This window comes from Adiantum capillus-veneris, chromosome 24, assembly GCF_014529385.1.
Source record: "Adiantum capillus-veneris isolate H3 chromosome 24, ASM1452938v2, whole genome shotgun sequence".
NCBI classification, from domain to species: Eukaryota; Viridiplantae; Streptophyta; class Polypodiopsida; order Polypodiales; family Pteridaceae; genus Adiantum; species Adiantum capillus-veneris.
The window spans coordinates 39,010,358-39,020,868 of NC_140954.1; the positions used below are offsets into that span (position 1 = coordinate 39,010,358).

The 10,511-nt window shown below is 47.9% G+C and overlaps 2 pseudogenes; both read right to left on the reverse strand.

Annotated features, from left to right (window-relative positions):
* Positions 1–3,521: 3,521 nt before the first annotated feature.
* On the reverse strand, positions 3,522–4,067 carry LOC147426233 (uncharacterized; annotated as a pseudogene).
* Positions 4,068–9,550: 5,483 nt separating this feature from the next.
* Positions 9,551–10,096, reverse strand: LOC147426234 (uncharacterized; annotated as a pseudogene).
* Between the last annotated feature and the right edge of the window lie 415 nt (positions 10,097–10,511).

The window sequence follows — 10,511 nt, forward strand, 5'->3', positions numbered from 1 at the left end:
AGCTCCAAGCATACATATTAATGGCCTAACGCATGGGTTTGACGGAACTTCTCTCTCGAGATAGTGAACAATTATTATCAAGCTTATTCATGGTTGAATCCTTAGGTGTTGCACATCTTCTGTGATGTGCATGGAGCACTTGTACATAGTTATACAGATTTGGTTGTAAGACATTAGGTCATATACTAGGTTATCTAGTGCTTGCTATGAAGTTGTATGGATCCTTGTCTGAATGGCATAGACATGGAAGTGGAAAGGTCGAGAGGTAATGTCAAAAATTAGCTTTTTTCTAAACAATTGGAATACTTGCACTTGGACAAGTTTAGAGGGATACCAAAAAGATGTTTGGTTTGTGTGTGTGCACATGCGCAATGTGCAAGCTCTCCTTCTTGGGCTCAAGGCATTGGTTGTTTTTGAGTCATTTGTTTTTCATCTTGTAAAGTAGTCAGTAACACTACCTTAAACTATCCAGTCATCCAAATTCATTTTGTGGTCATGAATACAAGTTAGAAGCTAAATAGGTTGGCATGATTGGGGAGCATCTCTATTGCTAATGCCATCAGAGAGTCCATTGCATAAACCTTTTTTTGAGGAAATTGGTGTTTTGCTTCATATATTTTGTACTTTGTCTCATTCTGAAAGCTCACCCATAGGCGCTATTGCCTCTTTGGTTCAAACTTCCAATGTGTGTTCAAGAGTTTTCGGCATCCATTGACTACTTAGAAATGTGTTGGCTAATAATTTTATTGGCTTATGAATGTTCTCCTGATGTTGGATATGATGATACTTGATGGACTTATTTATATGCTGGCTTAAGATGAACTCAGTAAGTACATTCTTTTGGTAGTATAGTTTCATCATATCCTTTTGTTGCAATTTTGGTACCAGCATGATTGAGTTCTCTGGTTTTGAGGCATGGTTCATGTGCTAAAGTGTGTTGGTATTTTGCAGCCTAAATATTTGATATTTCATTCTGGTTATGACCTCCTTAAAATGAACAATTAAACTTTATTGGTCATAGTGTGGGGCTGTTGTACACAACCTAGTGCTCCATCTAGGTAGCTCTCTCTCCCAAGTGTGGTAGATTGGTTATGCCATTTGCTTCTTGAATAACTGTTCTTGAGCTCAACTCTCCCCGTCGGATAGATCTTTAAGGTCTCTTGGGATAGTTTCCTACAACGTTAAAATTCTCTTCTTCTTCTTCTTCTTCTTCTTCTTCTTCTCTCTCTCTCTCTCTCTCTCTCTCTCTCTCTCTCACACACACACACACACACATACTATTTTACAGCAAATTCTATTTGTGAAGTTTTTTAGAATAATTTTTTTGTTTATTAGTTTAGCTAAGCACACCAAAGATAATACAGTATTAAACTCAATGCAAAGCGACTATAGTTGGTTTAGGTCATTTTTTAAGGGTAGTTATGTGATTTTTGAATTTTAGTGAGTACAAAGAATTACAGTTTTACAGTGGTTTTCTAAAACAAAGAAAGCAAATCATGAAATATATTAAGTTGATTATTCAGAACTCTGAGATTTGTAAGAACTTAAGATACTTTGCACTTTCCTTTAAGGGTGAATTTGGGCTTAGTGGACATGGAAGCTTCACATTGTGAAGTTTTTGTTCGACCAGTTGACATTGTGCTAATTATTTCTTTCTGTTGTGGTGTGTATACCCTATCAACTACCTCATCTTTGTGCGAATTTTTTTGATTTAATGCTTCCTTTAGTGCTAGGCTTCATTATGGTTGAGAGTCTGCCCTTGATCTTTGAAGTCATGACAGAAACTCATACGTTGAACTTTGTGTTGATGTATGCTCATATGTTAGTACCTAGTCCTACACCCACTGATGACGTTGGTGGGGATGTCATTGTATTTAGTCAATAATATTCCTTATGGAGGTGATGGTTATATTGTCTTCTAGTTGACTTCCATGGGTTAAGGGTGACTCTAGGCTTATAGTGGATCCATCTATGTATATTTTTTAGTCATATAGCGCACATGCAGATTTCACATTGTGAAGTTTTTGTCCGAGTTAAAGACTTTTTGACATGGTGCTAATTCTTTCTTTCTTTTTTGTGGTGGATATTCCTTATCAACTAACTCATTTTTACACCAAGCTTCTTTTAGTGCTAAGCTTCATCATGGTTGAGTCTGCTCTTGATCTTAGGAGTCATGAAAGAAACTCGGTACGTTGAACTTTGTGTTGATGTATGCTCATGTGTGTGTGCGTGGGGTGTGGTGTTTGGGAGCATATGTTAGTACCTAGTTCTAGACCTACTCGGGGGATTCACCATGGAAAACTTATCGCACCACGTAAGTGCAGGGCAGGGGGTTTTTTTTTACAAGTTACATAAGCGTATAAGTTAGGGGCAGGCCCCCAATAATTTATCTCCCAAGCTTAAAAATAAAGGAGGGGGGTATCATATTTATGTGTGTGTGTGTTGGGGGGGGGGGGGGGGGGGGGGGGCAACCTGACCGGGTTGATTACTTGTAATGATTGGTCACTGATGTGAACTAGAATTCGGATGAATTTAGGGGACGATTTTCATCAAGTCACACATCAAATTTTGCATAAAGCCGGTCATAGATAAGGGTTGATTTGGAGCAGGTCAAGGGTTGATTTACACCAGCTTTGGATGGGTTAGAATTGGACGAGTAGCCAGAGTGCAAGCTAATCGGGCACATAGTTTTAAAGTCAAACTAAGACATAGTGAGGGTACATCTAGTTATCAGCATAAGTGGTTCCTTAGTACATTGCCAATCACTATGCTACACACTCTTTAACTAGTTTTACCTAGTTAGATCATGTGAAACCTAAATTTTATATGTAAGATAGGGGTATGATAGTTTTCTTCATTAATTGTCGTATAAGCGTAAAAAGGGAGGTCATACTCACTAATATATATAGAGGTTTTATCAAAGTTGTTCGCTTGTAAGTGGCGTCCTATTTTGTACATAGAGTGAATCCCCCGGGTAGACCTACTACTGGGCACTAACGATGTTAGTGGGGATGTCATGGTATTTAGTTAATATTATGCATGATGAAGTTGATGGTTATATTGTCTTCTGGGTGACTACCATGGGCCTATACCTTGCACTTTCCTTTAATGGTGAATCTAGGCTTATCCTAGATTCATCAAGGTATAGTTTTTCAGTAGCATAGCTGACATGCAGACTTCACAAACTGAAGTTTTCGTCTTAAGTTATGACCAATTGATATTGTGCTAATTCTTTCCTTCCTTTGTGGTGCATATTGTTACGAGACCCTGAAGAGCGGCCCGTAAATGGAACTTAGGGGCCGCGCACGTTCGCCGATCCTTCACCTGAACACAAGTTAGCCGACTTCACAACAAGTTGAGCAAGTATTTCAAAGGGACGCGCGAGACAAGATTTGTAGAAACAAGCCCGTGACGGGCGCTTTGTATTGATTCAAAAGGTTGATTACAAAAGGGACGGAGGCCTCTCCAGCGCCTCTGAAGACTGGGTTAACCTAACTCCAACCTAGAATGGGTAGATGGTTTTATGGACGTGAGGACTGCCACCCCGGCTCCGGTTGAACAACCGGCCCCCTCTTAGCTACCCCGGCAGGATGCGCACGGTTCACCAAGAGTGGAGTACTACTCCCTTATAAGTCCTTTAATTCAGGGCGCTCAGGCAAACCACCCAAGCCCCATGGCCTTGAGGTAGAAATCCCTCTCAAGGAGTCACCGTCGGTCCCGTCCAGGAGCCGCGGTTCCAAAATCTGATCAAAATGCCGAAACGGCCCCGCGGTTGCGTCCCGGGCCGTTTTGGTCCACGGGACCCCCGGGGACCCGGCCACGGCCCAAGCGGGGCTCTTACTTGCATAGAGTCTTTCGGGGGCTCCCGGAGTCATGTTTTGTCCACAGGAGCGACGGGTCCACGAGTCGTCATATCGGCCCGCGGGGAGCATGGCCGCGGAGAGGGGCAATTCACCAAACGGGGCCTCGGTCCCGCTCAAGTGCCGTCCACGGTGAGAAGTTAGGTTAGCGGGAGTTAGGTTAGAAATGGGAACGTGGACCGCCGGGCCGCATGAGGGACAGCCCATGTGGGGGCGCTAGGGGCAAGGAGGGACCGCCGGCGCGCGTGGAAAAATTTCCCTCTCACGAGGATCCCAACATTCTCCCCCCCCTCAAGGAACTTGACGTCCTCGTCAAGATTGTAAAGCATCTGACCACATAGTGCATACATCGCATAATTGTCGCATAACGCATCTTTATTCTGCTGAAAAACTGAGCATAAGTGTGCTGACAAACTACTGCATCCTATACTACTGCTGTACATGGTTGTGGTCTTCTATGCCCTAGGCATGTGTTTGAGGTCCGGAATCCTGTAGTACCGAAGCAACAACTGCTTATCCATTGCAATGACTCTATCTTCTGGCACCCAAGTGCAATCTGACATTGGCCGCCCTCTCCACTTGACATAGAACTCTAGGTTGTTGCGCCTGAAACGGTGTTTGATGATAATTTCTGGCTCAAAGGGGTTTACTCCTTTGTCTAGTAGAGGTACATGGCGGCCGTATTTCCCATCAACCTGAAATCGTTTGAGTAGGCTGATGTGAAAAACATTGTGGATCTTGACGTTGGAAGGTAGCTCCAGCTTGTAGGAGACGTTGTTGAAATCTTGCAGTACCCGGTATGGACCATAGAAGCGGTGGTTGAATTTGGGTGTTAAGTTTTCGGGAAGGTTGATGTTCTGGGCACTCACCAGCACCAAGTCACCCTTCTGAAAGAACTCTGTTCGTGCTTTTTCGTTATGTCTGGCTACATACTTATCTTTGTACTTCATCAAGTGCTTTCTGGCTACATCCAAACGTTTCTGCCAAGCCGTCAAAAACTGCTCAGCATCCTGATCTTCTGCATGCATAGTGCCCGAAGCAAGTGCCATGGGCGTAATCACCTCTTTTCCTGTAGCTAGTTCAAATGGGGTGTATCCTGTCCCCGAGTGCACACTGCTATTGTACTGAAACTCAAGGACTTCCAGAAAGTCTGCCCAATCCTTTTGATCTGCTTGGACATAGCAACGGATGTAATCTTCGATGCCTTGATTGATTCGCTCGGTCTGCCCATCTGTTTGGGGGTGATAGGCCGAAGAAAACCTGAGCTGTGTGCCTAGGAGCTTGAATAACTCCCGCCACATGTCGCTTAAGAATCGCCCATCGCGATCCGAAACAATGGCCAGTGGAAGTCCGTGATTCTTGAAGACATGCTTGAAGAAAAGCCGCGCCGTCTGGTAGGCTGTAAGGGGCGGCTTTGCGGGAATGAAGTGCGCCTGCTTTGAAAAGTAGTCCACGATCACGAAGATGGTAGTGAATCCGTGGCTTTCGGGTAAGTCGACAATGAAGTCCATGCTTATCACATCCCAGGGGCGAGATGGTGTAGGCATAGACATCAAAAGCCCTGCCGGCTTTATTCGCTGTGCCTTGACTAGCTGGCATGTTGGGCAAGTTCTTACATATTCCACCACATCTTCCTGCATCTTTGGCCAGAAAAAGTGACGGCTTAACCTGTCAAAGGATCTCTTTTGCCCACCGTGTCCTGCAACTTTGCAGTCGTGGGTTTCCCAAAGCAGTTTTGCTTTGAGTGTAGGATCATCTGGTACATACACGCGGTTATGAGCATACCATAGCCCATCCCGCAGGTCGAATAGCCCCACGGAAGTCTTGCCTTGTCGCCAACTCTGCATCATCTGTAATACTGCGGGGTCTGTCTTACTGGCCTCGCGAATCTGATCCAATACTTCATCACTGCTTATTACGCTAACTGCATTAACCTCGGGCATGCGACTGAGAGCATCTGGCATTGCATTCTGCTTGCCCGGCTTGTGGATGGTTTCTATGTCATATTCTGCTAGCTGATCTTGCCACCGACTCTGTTTGTGAGAGAGCTTAGGTTGTGTCTGGAAATACTTCAGGGAAACATTATCTGTGTATACTTTAGTGTGCTTGTCCAATACGTAGTGACGCCATTGGTCAAGACAGTATACCACTGCATACATCTCCTGCTCGTGTGTAGCCCATCTCTTCTGTGGGTCTGTAAACTTCTTTGAAATGTAGGCTACTGGTCTTTCAGCTTGCATTAGTACCCCTCCCAGTGCGATGCGTGAGGCATCGGTGTGAATTTCGAATGGCTTGTCGAATTCTGGGAGCTTAAGTACCGGTAGGGAACACATTACTTGTTTGATGTGCTCAAAAGCTCGTTGGGCTTCATCTGTCCACTTGAACGCTAGCGAACCCTTGGTGGTGTCTGTTATGGGAGCCATGATCTTCGAAAAATCTTTGATGGACTTTCGGCAATACTGAGTGAAACCCACAAACTCGCGTACCTGTGTAACTATTCGGGGGGCAGGCCAGTTCACCACGGCCTCAATCTTTTTAGGATCCACGCGAATTCCATCTGCAGTGACCAAGAAGCCCAAGAATTCCACTTCCTGTACTGCGAAGACGCACTTTTCCAGTTTTGCGTACCACTTGCATTCTCTGAGTCTGCGGAGCACCTGGCGCACATGCTCTACGTGCTCTTCAAAAGTTTTGTTGTGGATTAGCAGGTCATCCAGGTACACAATGAGGAATTCATCCAGCATGTCGCCGAAATCTGTATCCATTCCAGCTGAGAAGGTAGCTACTCCATTGGTGAGGCCAAAGGGAAGCACTAGCCATTCGTGAGCTCCATACCGTGACCTGAAAGCTGTCTTGTGCACATCTTCATCCACGATCCGAATCTGGTGGTATCCTGATCGCAGATCGACCTTAGTGAAGTATTTTGCCCCTGCCAACCTGTCTGTTAGATCATCCATGTGCGGCAGAGGGTACCTGTTCCGGATGGTTATTTTATTCAGGGCTCTGTAGTCGACGCAGAGCCTGGATGAGCCGTCCTTCTTTGTGACAAAAAGCACCGGGGCCCCGTAAGGGGACTTGCTGGGCCTGATAAAACCTGCTTCAAGTAGTTCTCCTAGTTGCTTCTTCAGTTCTTGTAGTTGTGTGGCATCCATTCGATAGGGTGGACGGGCTGGCGGCGAATGGCCAGGCACTAGATCGATCTTGTGGTCCACTGCTCGCTTAGGTGGGAGCCCAGCTGGAAGCTGCGGCGGTACCACGTCCTTGAATTCTTCAATCACCTTGATGATGCGACTATCCCCGATAGTGCACTCTTCGTCTGAATCTGCTAGTGTTACTTTCATCACACAGCAGTGAACCTGGGCCCCTTGTTTGAGAGCCTTCTCTGCTTGCTTTGGTGAGATCCACATTGAGTCTGGGACTAGGTCATCCCAGCTAACTCGAGTCTTCCCTTTTTCCGTTTTCGTCGGCGTCGGTGTCTTAGTTTGAGCTGCGTTCACCTGCCCTCGGGCTTGAGGTGGCACGTAAGGTTGTGGTTTAGGCGGAGCTTTTTCTTGAGTAGTCTTGCGGGCAGGAGGCGTGTCCATAGGTCGGATGATCGGGACAATCACCCCCTTACCATTCATGTCCAGCATCAGTTGATTCATGCCCTTGGCATACAACCCCATCACGTAGGAGTCATACCAGGCCAGGCCAAACATCATGTCGTAGGAATCCATGGGTACGACGATGAAGTCCACTTTGGCTCGCCATTCACCTACTTGGACCGCCACGTCGTAAGCCATCGCGGTGTTCGAGTCTTCGCCTTGTACAAAGCCCACTGAGATGCTTCATCCTCCTCCGGGCTTGCAGGTCTTTACTCCCAAGCGTTTGGCACATGATGGTGAGATGAAGTTGTGACTCGCTCCCGAGTCGAGCATCGCCAATTGTGACTGCCCGTTGATCACCGTCTTGACATACATATTTGGGATCGGTTTGATACGAGCTGCTAGGCAGTGTAGAGAAGCTTTGATGGCTCCTACACGGACCGTCCCTTCGGTAGACTCTTTGTTTCCACTTTCAGACTCTTGCTCCGTGATCTCAGTGATCTGCACTTGTGAAGATCCTGTCCTGTCAGCGTTGGTCTCATTGGCCCAAGCGGAGTGAGCTCGAGACTGAGAGCTAGTTTTGTGACAATCATTATCCCAGTGAGGACCCCCACACTTACGGCATGGGCGGGAAGGATTCGCCCTCCAAGGCAGCGTCCGTTGAGGGGCCCCTCCAGGCTGGTTCACCGAGAAGTTCCTACTACTCGACGAGCCGCTGTAGCTGCTTGGCGCATTATTGCGAAAGTTCCCGTACAGTCGGGGCTGGTTTGACAAGCTGCCTGCGGGCTCACTCCTTTGGGGCCCAGCTGAAGACTGATTTTTGTTCGAGTTGGAAGGGGTATTCCCACTTCCCCCAGACTTTGTGTTGGTGGCCCCCTTTCGGCGCAAGTCGGAGTCCACTAGCCTTTCTGCCATGGCCAGCGCTGCCATGTAGTCGACCGGATTCTGCTTTTCGATCTCCCTACGGGCCCAGTCTTTGAGCCCATAGAGGAAACCATGGAGTCTCACTCTCTCCCAAGTCATCTGTTCCACTTTCAGCATGGACTGCCTGTATTTGGACACATACTCCTGCAGCTTGCTTTCGCCTTGGGTGATGGCCCTCCATTCGTCTAAGTGTCTGAAGTCTTCATTCTTCGGAACGAAGTAGTCCCGCATCTCAGCCTTGAGGCGGGTCCATGACATGTAGGGGTTTTTCCTCTCTTCTAGGAGGAACCAACTGTAAGCGTCCTCTGCTAAGAAATGAGACACCACGGATGTCCATAAATGTTCTTCCATTTTGCTTGTGCGGTAGAAACTCTCCGTGTCGCGGATCCATTTCTCCAGTATCATTGAGTCCCGTTGGCCCGAGTAGGGAGTGGGTTTGATAGGCTTGAAACTCCCCATCCCATCACTCCCACTCGCGGGAGCTCCCGACGTGCTTGCCGGCCCTTTTCCTTTGTCTGCTGTGGCATTCTGAGCATTCAGCAGACTTACCTGTACGAGCTGTTGAACCAGCGCGGCTTGAGACTCTAGTATAGCCTCCCACCTTTCCATTTTGTCATTGCAGGGAGGGTCGTTCCTCTCCCCATGGAACGAGTCTCCATCCGCGTGACTCATTTTGTTGGGTGACGAAGGCGCGGACTCAAACTCTGGCCCGGCTTCGCTGATAGGGTCTAGGCGTTGTAGTCTCCCTTGAGAACGTATCCACCTGGAATACTCCCAAGAGTCAATTACACCGTCCGCTGCGATTTCTTCTAATCTTGCGGCGGGTAGGGGAGTGCTGTTGGAGTCACTTTCGGCGGGTCTTTGTCCCCCTCTGTTAGGCATAGACCAGCTTTGAATTTCTAGCTCTGATACCAAGTGTTACGGGACCCTGAAGAGCGGCCCGTAAATGGAACTTAGGGGCCGCGCGCGTTCGCCGATCCTTCACCTGAACACAAGTTAGCCGACTTCACAACAAGTCGAGCAAGTATTTCAAAGGGACGCGCGAGACAAGATTTGTAGAAACAAGCCCGTGACGGGCGCTTTGTATTGATTCAAAAGGTTGATTACAAAAGGGACGGAGGCCTCTCCAGCGCCTCTGAAGACTGGGTTAACCTAACTCCAACCTAGAATGGGTAGATGGTTTTATGGACGTGAGGACTGCCACCCCGGCTCCGGTTGAACAACCGGCCCCCTCTTAGCTACCCCGGCAGGATGCGCACGGTTCACCAAGAGTGGAGTACTACTCCCTTATAAGTCCTTTAATTCGGGGCGCTCAGGCAAACCACCCAAGCCCCATGGCCTTGAGGTAGAAATCCCTCTCAAGGAGTCACCGTCGGTCCCGTCCAGGAGCCGCTGTTCCAAAATCTGATCAAAATGCCGAAACGGCCCCGCGGTTGCGTCCCGGGCCGTTTTGGTCCACGGGACCCCCAGGGACCCGGCCACGGCCCAAGCGGGGCTCTTACTTGCATAGAGTCTTTCGGGGGCTCCCGGAGTCATGTTTTGTCCACAGGAGCGACGGGTCCACGAGTCGTCATATCGGCCCGCGGGGAGCATGGCCGCGGAGAGGGGCAATTCACCAAACGGGGCCTCGGTCCCCCTCAAGTGCCGTCCACGGTGAGAAGTTAGGTTAGCGGGAGTTAGGTTAGAAATGGGAACGTGGACCGCCGGGCCGCATGAGGGACAGCCCATGTGGGGGCGCTAGGGGCAAGGAGGGACCGCCGGCGCGCGTGGAAAAAGTTCCCTCTCACGAGGATCCCAACACATATGCCCTATCAACTACCTCATCTTTGTGCTAATTTTTCCAATGTAATGCTTCTTCCATTGCTATGCTTCATTACGGTTGAGCCTGCCCTTGATCTCTGGTGTCATGATAGAAAATCAATGCGTTGAACTTTGTGTTGATTTGTACTCATGTTTGTGCATGTGTGGTGTGTGTTGTGTTGTGTTTGGGAGCATGTGTTTGTACCTAGTTCTACACCCAATATTGGGCACTAACGACGTTAGTGGGGATGTCGTGGAATTTAGTCAATGCTATGCATTATGGAGCTGATGGTTATAATCTTTTGTGGGTGGCTACCATGGGTCTACTTCTTGCACTTTCCTT